Raw genomic sequence first — 17,042 nt, 5'->3', positions numbered from 1 at the left:
CATCGAAGCTCATGTCAACAATCCGAACGGTGAAGGTATAGAAAGGGTTGAGGAGAACAACATATCTCGGGCTTGCGGCGACCCAACGGTGGACGCCGGCGACCGAAAGAAGGATAGAGGGTCTGGAAACCTGTCGTTTGGTGGTGGTTTTGTATCCGTCAGAACACCGGTGGTGGAACTCTCTGACGGGCGGCGGCTAAAGGTTAGAGGAAGGAGAATAAAAAGGAAATAGAGAGAAAAAGAAAAGAAAAGAGGAACGCGAAAGATGGGAAGAAAAATGAGAAAAGAATAAAGAATGCCACGTCATATTTCCGTTAAGATTTTAACGGTAGTGATTAAACAAACAAATTATGAAATATAGATGTTTAAATTGTAAGTTTTTTTTTTTAGGTGCCTGAAATGAAAATTTGTTATAGATGGCTAACTATCTGTCTAGTTTACACATTTCTAAATGACAGTTGCGATCGGGAAACTGAAAACAAACGCACTCACTCTCAGGAAGACCACCCAAAAAGAGAAAAAAAGAAAAAGAAAAAGAAAAAAAACTGTCTTCAGATCTGAAAACTCAAATCCAAACTTCATTTATTTCCGTTTGATTGTCGAGAAAGAGAGAGAAAAACGGAAACGATGGAAAAGTTCATCGATAACTTGTCTCCAATGGATCTGATGCGGTCGGAGAAAATGTCGCTTGTTCAACTCATTATTCCTGTCGAGTCCGCTCACCGAGCCGTTTCTTATCTCGGCGAACTCGGTCTCCTCCAGTTCCGTGATGTATGTTCTTTATTTATTTTTTCTTTACTTGGACCCGTTTCTCTTTTGTGCTCACTTTGCTTTTGTCTCCAAGCATTTCATTCATTATACTTGCTAAGGATTTAGGATTTTGGTTCGTTTGTTTGGCATTAATTAGAAATGGAATTTCGCATTTTACGTAGTTGGATTTATGTTCAATGTAGCGGGAGAGCTTGTTATTCGAAGGTTTAGTTGCTAATGTTTTCCTGCATTTGGAAAATTTATTGAAGTCGATGCGAATTTGATAATTTATTAGGTGTTGTTTCAGTGGTTTAATTTCTAGAGGATTTGAGATCTTTCGCTGAATTAGTTTTTTGTACCAGTATTTGATTTGAGATGTGTTGGAATTGATGGATCTAGTTAAGATGTGACAGGCGTTAGACTCAGAGGAAAGAAGTTATCCTAGTATATATATTTTTGATAAAGGAATCTTTGTTTATGGTTTGGTCGGAGAGATTTTGGAATTTGAGCATATTTAGGACTCGGCTTGAACTTATTGTAGAAGTTAAAATTTTCTTTTGTAGGTAGTACCATGATAACTTTATACCTAGTATTAAATTGCCCTATAAATGAATATGACATTTAATATTTTCAATGAGCTTTCTCTATTTGGGAATGTAAAATATAACCAGCTTTTGATGGGTGTATTACTACAGTTATCATGTTGGCAGGCAGGTGCTATAAGATTTGTTGGATTTGGAGGAGCAATTTCTTGCCAAAATGTTGAGGGATTGTACTTAGATAATGACTGAGAGTTTGATTTGGCATTTAAGATGACTTCCTATCTACATTAAGATTCATGTTTGTTTTTTATTTTTTTTATTTCTTGGAGCATTTCATGGAGCTTGTAGGGTAAACCTTTTTGTGAAAGGGTGTTTTTTTTCTGGTTTTCTGGGTTATAATATTGATAATGACTCTAATTGTTAAAGATCTTGCCATCATTTAGGATGGAGGGATTTTAAGAGTTGAGACTTGGAACCATTGATCCACCAAAAGATGAGCACTGTTAGCTGAATTGTTTATGATACAGGTGAATGGAAGAAAGCTTTTTGCCTTCTTTTTGACTTTGGAATGGGATGCAAAAATTGTTACTGATAGATGAAGAGATGCTTCAATTAAATCAGTTGACAAGTGTGAAAATTTTCTTTCAAAACTGTTAGCTCTTACGCCTGTCAGGATTAGTGTAGGAGTATGATTTAGGTGATAACTGATAGAAGCTTGAGACTCGCCGCAAAAGGGCTAAAGGATAGAACCAAATCTCTTTGAAAATTTTTGCTGACCATAATTTGGAAATAACCCTTTTTCTGGACTTCGCAATATGCTTGTCAAAATATCTTATGCAATCTATCTACTCTTGGAAAGAAATAGATTGTTCTTTATGGTATTAGGTGCTCTGATATCAGGGAATTTCTCTTGGGGATGAAAATATGTCCAAATATTTAATGGTCTTGAATATCTCTAAAGTCATGAGTGGGTGCTGGTTTTATGTTCTCAGAATACTTATTCTGCTAGATGTTTAATTATTCATTTATTTTTGCTTTGGAAGGTTTTAAGACTATTTTTCATTCATAACCTTGTTCTGGTAAATGTGCCTTTGATATGATAACCATAGGTATATCTGCTAATTGTTAAACATGTTTAGGACGTTGCTTTTGTAATCATCAATTAAATATGCTAATGGTTGTATATTTTTGTCTCCGATATGGCAGCTAAACGCTGAGAAAAGCCCATTCCAACGAACATTTGTTAATCAGGTACTATCAAGCCTAATTTTGTGACTTAGGATGTGCCCTTGTTCTCAGTTCTTTAATATGTATTCTAATGATCAAATATGAAGTACTAATTAGTAGTTCTACATGGTCAGTTGAAGTAAGCCATTCTTCTGATTCTTAGTATTATCTTTCCTTGTATAAGTGACTCTTTCTACAGATTTTCTTTGAAAGTATTAAATGAATATATCTGGCCAGTTTTTCTGAACCCCTTGGGATTATAGTGAATGGTTAGGATGAATAATGGTTATATTTTTGCATATTAAGCATTAGTTTTTCCTTCTAATTTCTTTCGTTGTAAATTATGAGAGGAGAACGACTAAGGCAGCATTTTTGTTATCTCCACTGGCTGGCCGTCTCATTAGAGGCTGGCTGTTCCCTTCCTTTCAGTTAACCTTCCCACTGATAGCAAATGTTGGAATTGTCCCTAGATCTTGCTTTCTTGATGTATCTGCCAAATGACATGACTAGCTTAGCTAGTTGGCTCCTTTATCTAAGGTGACATTGTGAGAAGTAATGTAGTATTTTCTTTTCCTATTACGCAATCTAACCCCTTTGTACTCGGCTTATGGATTTTTAATTTTGTTATGTTTGTGTTAAAACCTATTTAAGTGAACATGTTTTTGTTTTCAAATGGCAAAACTTTTGGTGATTGTATTTCAACTTTTACAAAAGCAGAAAGAAATTGCTAATCATGCCTCAACGATGTCAACTTTATTTCTGATATCTTTCTCTTTTAGAAGAGCATTAACTATAGTTTCTGATTACCAAATATTGTAGTCGCTTTCTTTAAAAAAAAAAATTGCAGTTGCTTTAATTTCTCAGAGGTCTTAACAGGTGAAGCGTTGTGGAGAAATGTCAAGAAAGCTACGTTTTTTCAAAGATCAAATTATTAAAGCTGGTCTACTCTCCTCAATACACCCTGTTGTGGAGCCAGATGTGGAATTGGAGGAATTAGAGGTTCATTTGCTCTACACCACTAATTAATTATTCCTTCCCCCAATTTGACTTGCCTCGTGTTTTCTTTGTTATGCCAACAGTTTCACTTACATACGGTGATAATCTATTGAATGCTATAACAGTTCGTGTCAGTATTACTGGCCTTTTTGGAAATGAGGATGTATCAAATTTTATTTTTGTTACAATTTCAGATGCAACTTGCCGAGCATGAACATGAGCTAATTGAAATGAACTCCAACAGTGAAAAACTTCGACAAACATACAATGAACTCCTGGAGTTCAAGATGGTTTTGCTAAAGGTGAATTTCTTGATTCATTTCTTACACTTATATTTATATTTCTTTTATTGTTTACGATTATTAATGTTACTTGGATTCAGGTTTGTGTGTAAGATACGAGTATGTTGATTTTTTCCTAACTTTTCCCATGTATTTGGAGGATCCCTAGAAGGTTATAACCCCATACCAATGTCCATATATGTGTCTGACAAGGGTTTCAGAAACAGGTGCTTGAACAAAAAAGAAGTGTCGGAGTAACATAGCATTTATAGCACATTTGTTTATCGATTTCTTTTCCATCTTCACCGCAAACTGTCATTTGAGGTTTTGCTTTTCTTTCTCCCCTAAATGCCATTGTAATTTTATAACATGTTTCTTCAAGTCATTGTTCACAAGCAATTAAGCTCTTTGATTATCCTACTGTGCTTTGCACATTCAATCATGATAGTAAACTACTAGGCGAACCAGAAGGGAAGAAATAGGAAGAACATAGTAAAGATAACAAGGGAAGTAATTAACAATATGAAGCGAATGCTGTATCTGTGGTATTGGTATGTAACCTTGTCAAATATGTTTAAAGAGTAAACTGTTTTCAGTTTACATTCTGAATGCTGCATTTATGGAAGATTTAGGTACCCAAATTTCTGTTGGATATTGAATGCCTTCTGATGCATAATGGTCCAATTTCAGGCCGGTAGTTTTCTTGTGTCAAATAATAACCAGGCAGTTGCCGAGGAAAGGGAATTAAGTGAGAATGTATACTCTAGTGATCGTTATGTCGAGGCATCGTCATTACTTGAACAGGTATTTGTTGACCCTGCGATTTAATTACTCTTCTTTTTCAAATCCATTTCTTTGGTTCCATCTACTATATGATTATCCACTGTACAGCAAATGAGGACAGCAGACCAGTCTGGGTTGAGATTCATCAGTGGGATTATTTTTCAATCTAAGGCTCTTAGATTTGAGAGGATGTTATTTCGTGCTACCAGAGGCAATATGCTTTTTAATCAGGAACCAGCTGGTGAAGAAATCATGGATCCTTTATCTGCTGAAATGGTTTTATTTCCCGACTCATAATCATCTATTATGTTGCTAAATCTTATTCAGTTATCTTTTCATTTGGAAATTGTTACTGTTATTTGGTACATTCTTATTCTGGACTGTCTACATCAAAGAAGTTTATTGTATTGCTATTTGATGATAACTGCATTGTCGTATTATTGAAATCAACTTTACAGTTCTCTCTTTCTATCATCTTTGCAGGTAAAAAAAACAGTATTTGTAGTTTTTTTCTCTGGGGAACAAGCTAGAACAAAGATTTTAAAAATTTGTGAAGCATTTGGAGCTAATTGCTATCCTGTTCCTGAAGACTTCAGTAAACAAAGGCAAATAACTAGAGAAGTAAGTGCAGGGCCATGGAGATTAACTATTTTGTTTCTCCAGCTGAAAAATGAATCACAAGCATGCATCTTCACAACCAAGACTTAAATAGATATTCTTGATTCTTTGAGGAGATGACCCAACAGTTATAGTTTTTCTTTTTTGGTTCTTTTGTTCTGTAATATAAGCAACTAAAAATTTTAATTCGAGTTGGCACTTTTTATCTTTTTACTTGCCTATCAATATCTCTCACATGCTTGTTATTAGATGGAATTATAGAAATCTGTATTCTTCTGGTTAAAGTTTTGGCTTTTGGTCACAGATCTTGTCACGTCTTTCTGAATTGGAAACCACATTGGATGCTGGCATTCGCCATCAAAATAAAGCTCTGACTTCAATTGGTTACCATCTAACACAATGGATGAGCATGGTAAGATGTACTAGTGAATGCACCTTGTCTTGTATATTTGATTCCTTTGCTGGGGCAATGAACATCTCGTCCGCGTGCGAAATATTTAACTAGCATATGAAACTGCCATAAGTCTGATATATTTGATGCTGTATAATATTATCAACTAAAACCCTTATGATTTCTTTTTTGTTTTAAACCAGATACGAAGGGAGAAAGCTGTATATGATACGTTGAACATGTTGAATTTTGATGTTACTAAGAAATGTCTTGTCGGGGAAGGATGATGCCCTGTATTTGCAAAAGCTAAGGTATCTTTTATGCATCATCATTCTAAATTCTATGTAACTAACATTCATCGTTATTTTTCCTTCCCCTCTAGATCTTCTGTTAGAACTTTGCAACCTTAGAATTGAGGAAATGGATTTCCTTGCCTTATAGGTTCAAGAAGCATTGCAACGGGCAACATTTGATAGCAATTCGCAAGTTGGTTCAATTTTTCATGTGATGGATGCTGTAGAATCACCTCCAACATATTTTAGAACCAACCATTTTACAAATGCATATCAGGAGATTGTTGATGCATATGGGAGAGTTCTAACATGATGCTATCTTGGTTTAACATATGGATGGCATGCTTCTGTTGATAGTTTGACAAATTTGTATAAGCTACCCACTTTAAATTTAACGGTTGTCCAGTACTAAGAATCTTATTGGGTTCATTGGATGGTTTATGTTTTAGATGGTAAATATGATATGCTTTGGGGGGAGGGGGGACATGAATTGCTTCCTAACCGTGAAGCTAGTTCTTAGATGATTTATGTAATGGCACTAAAATATGTCAAAATTGAAGTATCTCGTCAGTTTTCTGACTGCAGCTTCATGTGTTCTTGATCAATTAAATGAATCATATTGCCTTCAGGATAAACTTTTTATATGTTTACTGTTGAAATTTTTACATTTTTAGCAGGATACTAACATGAGAACTTTTTGCAGTATTGCTAGATATCAGGAGGCAAATCCTGCAGTTTACACTGTTGTTACTTTTCCATTTCTCTTTGCGGTGATGTTTGGTGACTGGGGTCATGGAATATGCTTGTTATTAGGAGCAGTGGTCCTCATAGCTCGAGAAAGCCGACTCAGCACACAGGCATGTGTGCGAGCATATCATGTTTACAGTTGAAACTAGCGACTATGTTTTATATGCATAATACAGAAACTGTTAAGGTTATGCTAGGAATTCCGGACAGGAAATTGTTCTTCAAGGGTAGGATTTCTTATTGGAGCGGTTAAGTGAGAGAGGGAATCAGAACGGGATTGATATGATGGCATTAATAAGTTAATATGGACTCGAGTGTGATAAATATATATATTTCTTGCTCTCTTGTTGGCATGCTTAGATTATATATACATGCTTTCAGTAATCAATATTAATTAATATGATAAATTTTCATACTCCGTAAGTTGCTGCAAAATGGGTATAGTGCTTGTGTCACTCGTAGCCTTAGCCAAAATTTATATGTAGCCTGTAATTATTGTAATTTAATTTGTGCACTTGATACCTCACAGAAACTTGGAAGCTTTATGGAGATGCTATTTGGGGGGCGCTATGTGCTCCTTTTAATGTCACTTTTTTCAATTTATTGTGGGTTGATTTACAATGAATTCTTCTCCGTTCCCTTTCACATATTTGGTGGTTCTGCCTACAAATGCCGAGATGCTACCTGCAGGTTCATATAACTACTTTTTAGATCTCGAAATAAAGTAGAATCTCATTACTTACTAGAATGATAATATGTTCTGTTTCCTCTGATGGCTTCCTTTGTGCTACAAATCAATTTTGGAAGCACCCCTTTTTTTATTTTAATAACTGCGATTTTTTATGTAAACTTCTTGGTTTTGACTTTTGGGTGGGTTTCTATTTCTTTCTTTATGCAAGTATAGGTTGATAGTTTTTGCAGCCACCTTTGAGCTGCAGTTGAAAAAAGAATTTGATTTTTATACTTTTGGGGCTGCACTAGTGAATCGACTTTTGTTGATCTTCTTTATGTTTATCTATAATAGATCAATTAGGTTTATTTCATGTTTTCTTTACGATATTGGTCAACCCTAAATTAGCATTTCTTAGTCATTTGCATATAGCTTGGTTGTAACTGTAACTTGAACGTGTTAACAAAGGGAGACTACCTGGTTTCCATATACTAGCTTAAAGCATTTGTTTTGAGCAAATGATAGAGATTCAGATTTGCAATAGTGGGGTTGATTAACAATTTCTTATATACTGAAAAGCAGAATTCTTCAATTAATTTTGTTACTCCACTGTTATATGTTTTGTTTCAGTGATGCACACTCTGCTGGTTTAATCAAATTTCGTGATCCAGACCCATTTGGTGTAGATCCAAGTTGGCGTGGAAGTCGTTCAGAGTTGCCTTTTCTTAACTCTCTTAAAATGAAGATGTCAATTTTGCTGGGTGTGGCCCAGATGAACCTAGGAATCATATTAAGTTATTTCAATGCACGCTTTTTCCACAGCTCCCTGGATACTAGGTCTGTTCTTCCTCTTTCTTCCTCCGACTTATACCCTGTTTTCCACTTGCTTTCTTTAGGTGATGGAACTGAAATTTACTTCGCATCTTATTGTTAGGTATCAGTTTGTACCTCAGTTGATATTTCTTAACTCCCTTTTTGGCTATCTTTCACTTTCATTATAATCAAGTGGTGCACTGGTTCTCAAGCGGACCTTTATCATGTGATGATCTATATGTTTCTGAGTCCCACTGATGATCTTGGTGAAAATGAGTTGTTCTGGGGCCAGAGACCACTTCAGGTGTGATTTTCTCTCTTCTGGTTACTGTTGCAGACTGTTATTTGCCATGTTATGTTTCAAGTCTTCACAGCAGTAATTGCTTAACTTGTGCAGATTGTATTGCTTCTATTGGCATTAGTTGCTGTTCCATGGATGTTGTTTCCTAAGCCTTTTATTTTGAAGAAGCTTCATTCTGAGGTACTATGTTGCTGACATTTCTTTCCTTCTTAAAGCAATTTTGCTATTTTTTTATAGCTTCTAACATTTGCTATTTCTTATATTTAACCAGTATACTTCGAAGATTTCATTGTGCTAAAAAAACCCTAAAAAATGAGCCAACCAGATTTGTCTAACTGAATGGCTGACCTCTCATGTGAATCTTGTTGACTTGTCATCTTATCCTGTAATACTTTGTTATTTCTCAATACGTCCCTCCTCCCCTAGATAATGATTTAAACATAAATGAGTGAAGAATTGTGTCTATGCATGGTAATCAAACTATAAACATTTTCATCTATGTTGGGGGCATGCCCATTCCTCTCCATTGCAATCTGTATGCAGGACTATAAATTGCGTATGGTATAAAACAAGCATTGGATATGCTCCTCAGATCATAATTTTTGGTTCCAAGTATTTGGATTACCACAACCCTTTCCAGATTTTGCTAGCATCTGGTCGAACATTAATTGCTTTAAAAATTATTAACTACACAAACTGTAAATTTCAGAAAAGAAATTACTTGGACAACTCTCACTTCACTTACTTTGATAAGTGTTGGCTATGAGGCTATGATGTGGAGTTTTGGATAACCGACTACCTTGTTTTAAAATTGGGAGCATAACATGGGAACCCATAATTGTGTCTTAGTTTCTGGATGTTCTATTAGATAATTGGTGTTTCTGATCCTTCCTCTTCTACAAGGTATAATGCCAGGCTTCTAACTTAGGGCTGTATAATGACAACTAAGAATTCTTAGATTCCTTATTGCACATTTGAACGTTTTTGGATGCTTTTTGTGCTTAGTTATTGCACTAGACGACCTTTAGTTATTTCAAATTTTCATGGTAAAGTGGAAATACAAAAAGCGTAATAGTCAGCAATCCATAATCTCGCTTGATCTCAAATGCCCTTTTCTTCCCTGTGAAGTAAGGTGCAATTCCAATGACTGAAGAGTTAAGCATATAATTATTCAAGAAATTTCTTGGAAAGTTATTATTTGAAATACTGCACACTCGGTTACCCTTTGGAACATTTTCTGGGCCATTACTATAATTGTCTAGAATCATGTAGTTTTTCTCTCATTTTTTCCCCAATTATTAGAATAAATTTAGAAGAGCTCATATGAATGTCTTGTTACTTATGTGATATATTTCCTTCACTATGTTTTAGAGATTTCAAGGTCGCAACTACGGCATGCTTGTCTCTTCTGAATTTGATCCTGATGTGGAACCTGATTCAGCACGGGAACAATCATGAGGAGTTCAACTTTAGTGAGGTTTTTGTACACCAAATGATACATTCCATCGAGTTTGTTCTAGGTGCTGTCTCAAACACTGCATCATATCTTCGGCTGTGGGCTTTAAGGTAGACCTATAGTTTTCAGTTAGAATGTTCTCCACTGCTTCTTAAATAAATGTTATGTTAATGTCTGTTTCTAATACATTACAGCTTGGCACACTCTGAATTATCGACAGTTTTCTATGAGAAAGTCTTACTACTTGCCTGGGGGTGAGTTCATTTAGTGTTCTAAAAGTTGCCTGCTAGTTTTGTGTGTATTCCAACTTCTTCCCATTCATTCCTGTTCTCTTTCTAGTTTATGGTTTATAATATATTTAACTGTTGGATGCATGAAAATTAAATTCCTCCACTGTAACCCTCTTTTACAAAGAAAAAAGAAAAAGAAAATCATAATAAATCACTATAAAGTAGGGATGTAATCCAGATGAGCAAAGGCTCAAGTTGTAAGAAGCTTGAGATTGACTGAATAATCGATGCTCTAAGCTCAGCTCAAACTCGATCAAGTTTCATTTTTTAAAACTCAAGCCCTATTTGAGATTAAAATCAAACCGTTCGAGCTTTCTCATTTAGGCTCGATTAATAGTTTATTTAGTAAAAAATAAGTTCAACTCCTATACTTGACTTCAAATTTAATTATTTATGCTTGAGTTTGATTTTGAATTGAGAATTTTCAGTACTAATTAGAATTATAAATGCTGACGCAGAATAACTTCAAAATAAATTCTCTAGTTGGAACTTTGGTCAGTATGTTAATGGACAACAAAAATATTTTGCACGGCATTAAATACATCGTGCATAATTTCTTTTAAGAATCCTAGAAGCAAGATTAATTCTGCCAATATGTTATTACGTATCTATATGTTTTGAGGTGCCTAATGTGTATAAGCATATTCACTATTCTCTTGGTAATGAGTTGAGCAATGATTATTACAGGTATGACAACGTTGTGATTCGATTAATTGGGCTAGCAGTTTTTGCGTTTGCAACTGCTTTCATACTACTCATGATGGAGACCCTTAGTGCCTTCCTACACGCCTTGCGTCTTCACTGGGTAGAATTTCAAAATAAATTCTACCATGGTGATGGATACAAGTTCAAACCTTTCTCGTTTGCGTTGATAGCAGAGGACGACGATTAGTTAACCCCTAATCCTGCATTTCTGTTTTTGATCAAGTTTGCAAGATAGAGGTGACATTATTTTGAGATGGAAGCTACTAAAAAAAAGGCGCAGACGTAACAATTCAGCTGGCTTAAGGTTTGCTCCTCTCATCCCAGCTTTTTGTGCCACACAAATTTGACATAGGAATGTGGAATCCTCGCACGCATTTTCTTTTCAAACGAATTGATATAATGCTGATACTAATAGTCATATGAGGTAGTGTAGGTTTATTTTATTTTATTTTTTTAACTTCATTTCTTCAAAATAGGAGAAATGAGTTGGTTGGTTAGGTGGGTGGATAAGACGGAGAGAGTCTTATTAGTTAGAGCTAGTTGTAAAGAAGAGCTCTGCTTCATTATTTTCGTATAGCTTTCTCCGAATTTCATTTGGTTTTTTCATTTGAGAAGTGGTGGGAAGGGTTTAGATTTATAAGAAATTTTTACACACACAAAGACTATATGGATTTTGAAGCTAATAGGCTTTTGTCAAATTTTTATTATAATGATTAAATCACATTATTATAGAATTCATTTATTTTTTGCCTTTGGTATATTATATTGAGAATTCTAAAAATAACTCCATTTGCCTTTTACAATAACTTTCCTTTGCCTTTCTATAAATTCGGGAGTTCCTAGTGAAACTAAAATGGTGTCACTTTCTTTTGTCTATCGGTACGATTATACCAACAAATATGTGTTGATATATGTACACAATTAATATAGAAGATATGTACAGTACTTACGTATGTTTAGTCGTTTTTTTGTTGTTGTTCATTTGTTAGATTTTTTTTTCTTTTGGAAAAGAAACTATTTAATTTCAAATCTCCCAAAATTATTTATAACATTTAAAGCATAGCAGGTTGGATTAGAGTTGCTGATGGAAACCCAAGGAAATTTATATATTACTGCAATTTGAGGGAAATGATATTTTCTTGCTTGCTAGGTTTGTGGGAACTGGCAAGTAGCTCAACTAATTCTCTGTCTATTTATCAAGTCAAATTAAGTTTGATTTTCTTTCCTTTAACTTGTTTTAAGGTTTATATCACTATTAAATATATTTTTATATTATTATGTATATATTTATAATTAAATTTAATTTAAATTATTTTATTTATAAATAATAGTTCTTTGACAAATTAAAAAATCAATGTCCAAAATCAGTCCAATAATCCTTGGACATTTCTAATTTAATATAGAAACAAACTTAATTACCTAAAATTTCAAAATACCTATTTTTTTTATAGAATTTAAATATAAGAATATATGAATTACGTCGATTCGTGGTAAGAGAGTCTGAACCAGTTACATGATTGAGATTAAAAACCAAGAGAGAGATTGAGATTAAAATTTATGGTAAGTGAAATATGAAAAAAAAAATGTTATAATTAAGTTTTAACTCTATATAACAAATTAAGATATGAGAATATTAATGTCTGGATCCAAAGCGATCTTCTCAAGTGGAACTAAAGTTGCCTTGTCATTCAAAGACCTTGCATACATGCAACACAACCTCTAATTGGTTGCAGAAGAAGCTGCATTGGAAAGCTCCTTACTTCCTCTACGAGGTGTAGCTCCCAAAAGGCAATCGTAAAACCTTTTTTCTCCATCATTTCCATTATGTCTGGAATAAGTTTGATGGAGTTTTTTTTTTTTTTTAGGTTTCAGTTTGTTTGTCTCCAATTAATCTCAACTCAAAATTATTTTATGTTGAAAAATTTTTAAATATTTATAGTGTTTTAATAATTGTAAATGAAATGATATAATGTCTTTTGGTTATTGATCAAGGGTTATATTACTTGATTTTTGACAAAAAATTATAACTATACAAGAAATATTACTTGAAAAGTTATGAGATATTAGTTAAATAATTATATCTCCTTTAAAGAGTGATTATATCTCTACGAAGATACAAAAGAATTCCTATAAATATGAATGAGATTTTATTTGGAAAACATACTAATAAGTTTCAAAAGTTCTTTGTATCATTCATTCATCTTCTACTATTATTAGATTGTTCTTGTTATATTTTTTTTAGTACCTAGTGGATTATTTTCATTAGTGCAAAACATAAATAGTCACTAAACTTCATTGTATCCTCGAGGTTCATTGGCTTGAAACTCATTTACACACCGAGTATAGGTGGGAGCAAATAGAACCTTAAAAATAATGGCTTAATACACACCTTGGAGCCTTGTCTTATTGCTTCATTTTTTTGTTTGAGTTGTTCGTGTTCCATTCGTGTGTTCGAGATTTTCCTCAATAAAGTTCCGCACTAACAATTTTAAGGTTCTATTATTTTCATGATGGCTACTATAACACATGAAAGTGGAACACTAAGAGAGTTGTATTCCAACTTTGTCAAGTTTGATCGGTTTAATGGTGGCAGAAAAATATGCACTTCTTACTATTAACTTTGAAGATTGCTTTTGTTTTGGATACTTTGAGACTGAAAGAGAATGAAAACGAATATGTTCCTACGACTTGAGAAAGGAAAAAATGGAAAAATGTTGATTACATGTGCATAGACCACATATTGAATGGTTTATTCAACACCAACCAAAATGAGGTCACTACTAAAGAACTATGGAACAAATTTGAGACAAGATACATGACAGAATATGTTACAAGTAAAAAAAAAATTAGTCGTTTTAATAGTTATCAAATGATTGATGGTCATTATTGACAAACTTCTTCTATCTTAAAAGGACATTAAAAGAAGTCTCAAACAAAAGAAAGAGAAATATCTCTTGAGGCTTTGCCAAATCATCTTCGTATTGAAGAAGAATACCGAAAGTAAGATCAGAACCTAAATTCTAAAAATATCAAAGTGCATGTTATGGAGGAAGTACAGACTACTAAACCATTCAAGAGAAAGTTCAAATAGACTATTAAATCACTTAAGTTCAAAAAGAAATAAAAGGGCTCATGCTACTATTGTGGTAAGCCGAGACATTTCAAGAATGAATGTCAATTTTTAAATAAGAAATCTTCTTCTAAGGTTGATAGTAACGAAAAGTTGGTTGTTATAATTTCTAAAATTATTATGGCACAAGATGATAATACATAGTGGATTGATACTAGAGCAACCAAATATGTGTGCAAAGATAAAAACATGCTCACAATGTTCACACAATGTGAATATGGAAATGACTTGTACATGAGAAATTCTTCTACCGCAGCAATCAATGGCAAAGGATTTATTGAACAACAGTTCACTTCTAGAAAGGTTTTAACCTTGAATGATGTATATTATGTACTAAAAGTTAGAAAGAATTTAGTGTCAGGAAGTCTGTTGAATAAATTTGGTTTTAACTTGTTTTTGAGACAGATAAGTTTATTTTGTCCAAATGAGGAATTTTTGGAGGAAAAGGATATATGTATGAGGGTATGTTCAAACTCAATATTATTAATAAGAATAAAGATATTGTTTTTGCTTGTATGGTTGAATATTTTTGTTTATGGTATTGTAGATTTGGTCATTTGAATTATAGAAAATTGAATGATATGCATAAGTTGGGTTTAATTCCCGTTTTCAATAATATTATTAAAAAAAATGAAATACATGTATGTTGACCAAAATTACTGGAAACATTTTCCCTAAGGTTAAAAGAAAAACAAAAATGTTTGATTTAATACATAGTGTTTTATGTGGCATGCATAATACTCCTACATTAGGTGAAAAGAAATATTTTGTTATTTTTTATTTATCATTGTTTTAGATATTGTTATGTATATTTATTGCATTCAAAAGATGAAGCATTTGGTAAATTTAAAGTTTTTAAATATGAAATTTAACTTCAATGTGAATCATTTATCAAGTGCTTAAAATCGAACAGAGACTAATAATATTATAACCTAAGTTATTTTGAATCCACTGGGATTATATATTAAGTTTCAGCCCCTTAAATACTACTAGGGGTGAGCAAAACTCAATTCAACTAGAAAAAATTAAAAAAAATTTGAATTTCAAGTTAAACGAATTGAGTTATTTGAGTCAACTCAATTTTCTTTTGAATTTCAAGTTCGAATCGAGTTGAGTTTTTAAATTCAAATAATTTGAATAAACAAAATATCAAACTATAATATTTTACATTTTTTACACCAAATCCTCAAATATTTTTACTTTTTCTCCAAAACTTTTACTCTTTCTCACTTTTCCTACAAAACTTTTACTCCATTCTTATCCTACCCCCATCTATCCCAAACCCATTTCCCCCCAATTTTTTTTGAATATTTTCCCTCCAAAATTTTACTCATTTCATTTACTTTCCCCCAAAATTTTACTACCCAAAAACCCTCAAATTTTTTTTATTTTTTCCTAAAATTTTTACTCCCTCTTACTTTGCCCCCAAAATTTTTATTTCCCTCCCATCTTACCCCCTATCTACCCCAAACCCATTCCCCTCCCCCACCCCCCAATTTTTTTTAATATTGTCCTTCCAAAATTTTACTCCCCTTATTTACTTTCCTCTAAAATTTTACTCCCCCAAAAATTTTTTATTTTCCCCCTAAATTTTTACTTCTCACATTTTACCCCCAAATCAAAAATCAAAATTATCCAAAAAAATCTCTAAACCTAATTAGTAATAATTTTATTTATATCTACTATTTCTATTATTAAATTACATTTCACATTTTGTACTATTTATATTATTGAATTTTTAACCATTTTGAATCTTTATATTAAAATTGAATTATTAATCATGCCGTAAAATACTCGTGTTAAAATTTTATGTTGGTATCAATTTCACATTTTATCTTTAAAATAAACTTTATTTAAAAAATCACATTTTTACATTTAATATATTTTTTAATTTCAAAATACATAGTGACAAGAATCAGAAGATAATTAAAGCAACTAGCAAGCAAAGAAACTAACCGATATATAAAAGATTAATAAATAAATTATGAGGTGATGAAAGTTAATAACAAATTTAATTACGGTAGATAAATTTAATTACAGTGGGTAATAGTGGTTACAAGGACCCAAAGTTATTTTTTTAAAAACTTTAACTCGAACAAATATATTTGATTTGAATTCCATATCACTCGACTTGATTCGATAAAATTTTAAATTGAGTTAGGATAATAAAATAGGATTTGTCAACTCGATTAACTTGAAATTTTTTCATTCAATTCGATCGAATGCTCACCCCTACATACCACAACAAAATGGTGCAGTTGAAAGGAAAAATAAAGTCTTAACTGAACGGGTAAATTCAATGTTATCATATTCAGGTTTTGGACAAGGTTTTTGGGGAGAAACTATTCTAACAACTTGTCACATATTGAATAGAGTTTCTAATAAGGAAACTAAAATAACCCTTTTATAAACAATGGAAGAAAAGGAAATCAAATCTTAATTATTTGAAGGTTTAGGGCTATAGAACTATTGTCAAAATTTCAACACCTAAACGTAAAAAGTTAAGTGAAAGAGATGAATGCATATTTATAGGATATACACATAATAGCAAGGCATATGGGTTCATGGTAATTGAATCAACTAGTTCAATTTCAATTAATATTGCCATTGAATCAAAATATGCTATTTTTTATGAAAATAGATTTTGTTTTATTTCAGACAATTACAATCACAACAATTAATTCATTCTTCAAATGAGAATGAGATTCCATTGGAACAAATTGATAATAATGATGAACCTTTTCAAGAATTAAGAAGAAGTAAAATGATTAAAAAGGTCAAAGATCTTGGACCAGATTTCATTATGTTCCTTGTAGAAGGTAAAGGTGAAAGTATAAGCAATAAGATACATTGTTGCTATAATACAAAATCTGATCCTATTAATTTGAAGAAACAATTAAATCTCAATACTCTACATTTTGGAAAGAAGCTATAAATGATGAGATGGATTCAATAATAGGAAATCAAACTTGCACCTTAGTTTATCTTTCACTGGGTTCCAAACCAATAGGTTGTAAATGGATCTTCGAAAATAATGATGGTCGACGGA

At 32.7% G+C, this 17,042-nt stretch overlaps 1 pseudogene; it reads left to right on the top strand.

Annotated features, from left to right (window-relative positions):
- The first annotated feature begins 393 nt into the window (after positions 1-393).
- On the top strand, positions 394-11,605 carry LOC107889238 (V-type proton ATPase subunit a1-like; annotated as a pseudogene).
- The last annotated feature ends 5,437 nt before the right edge of the window (positions 11,606-17,042 follow it).

This window comes from Gossypium hirsutum, chromosome A09 (genome assembly GCF_007990345.1).
Source record: "Gossypium hirsutum isolate 1008001.06 chromosome A09, Gossypium_hirsutum_v2.1, whole genome shotgun sequence".
Lineage (NCBI taxonomy): Eukaryota > Viridiplantae > Streptophyta > Magnoliopsida > Malvales > Malvaceae > Gossypium > Gossypium hirsutum.
Note: the sequence above shows the minus strand (reverse complement) of the source record. Positions and strands in the feature narration are given on the sequence as shown.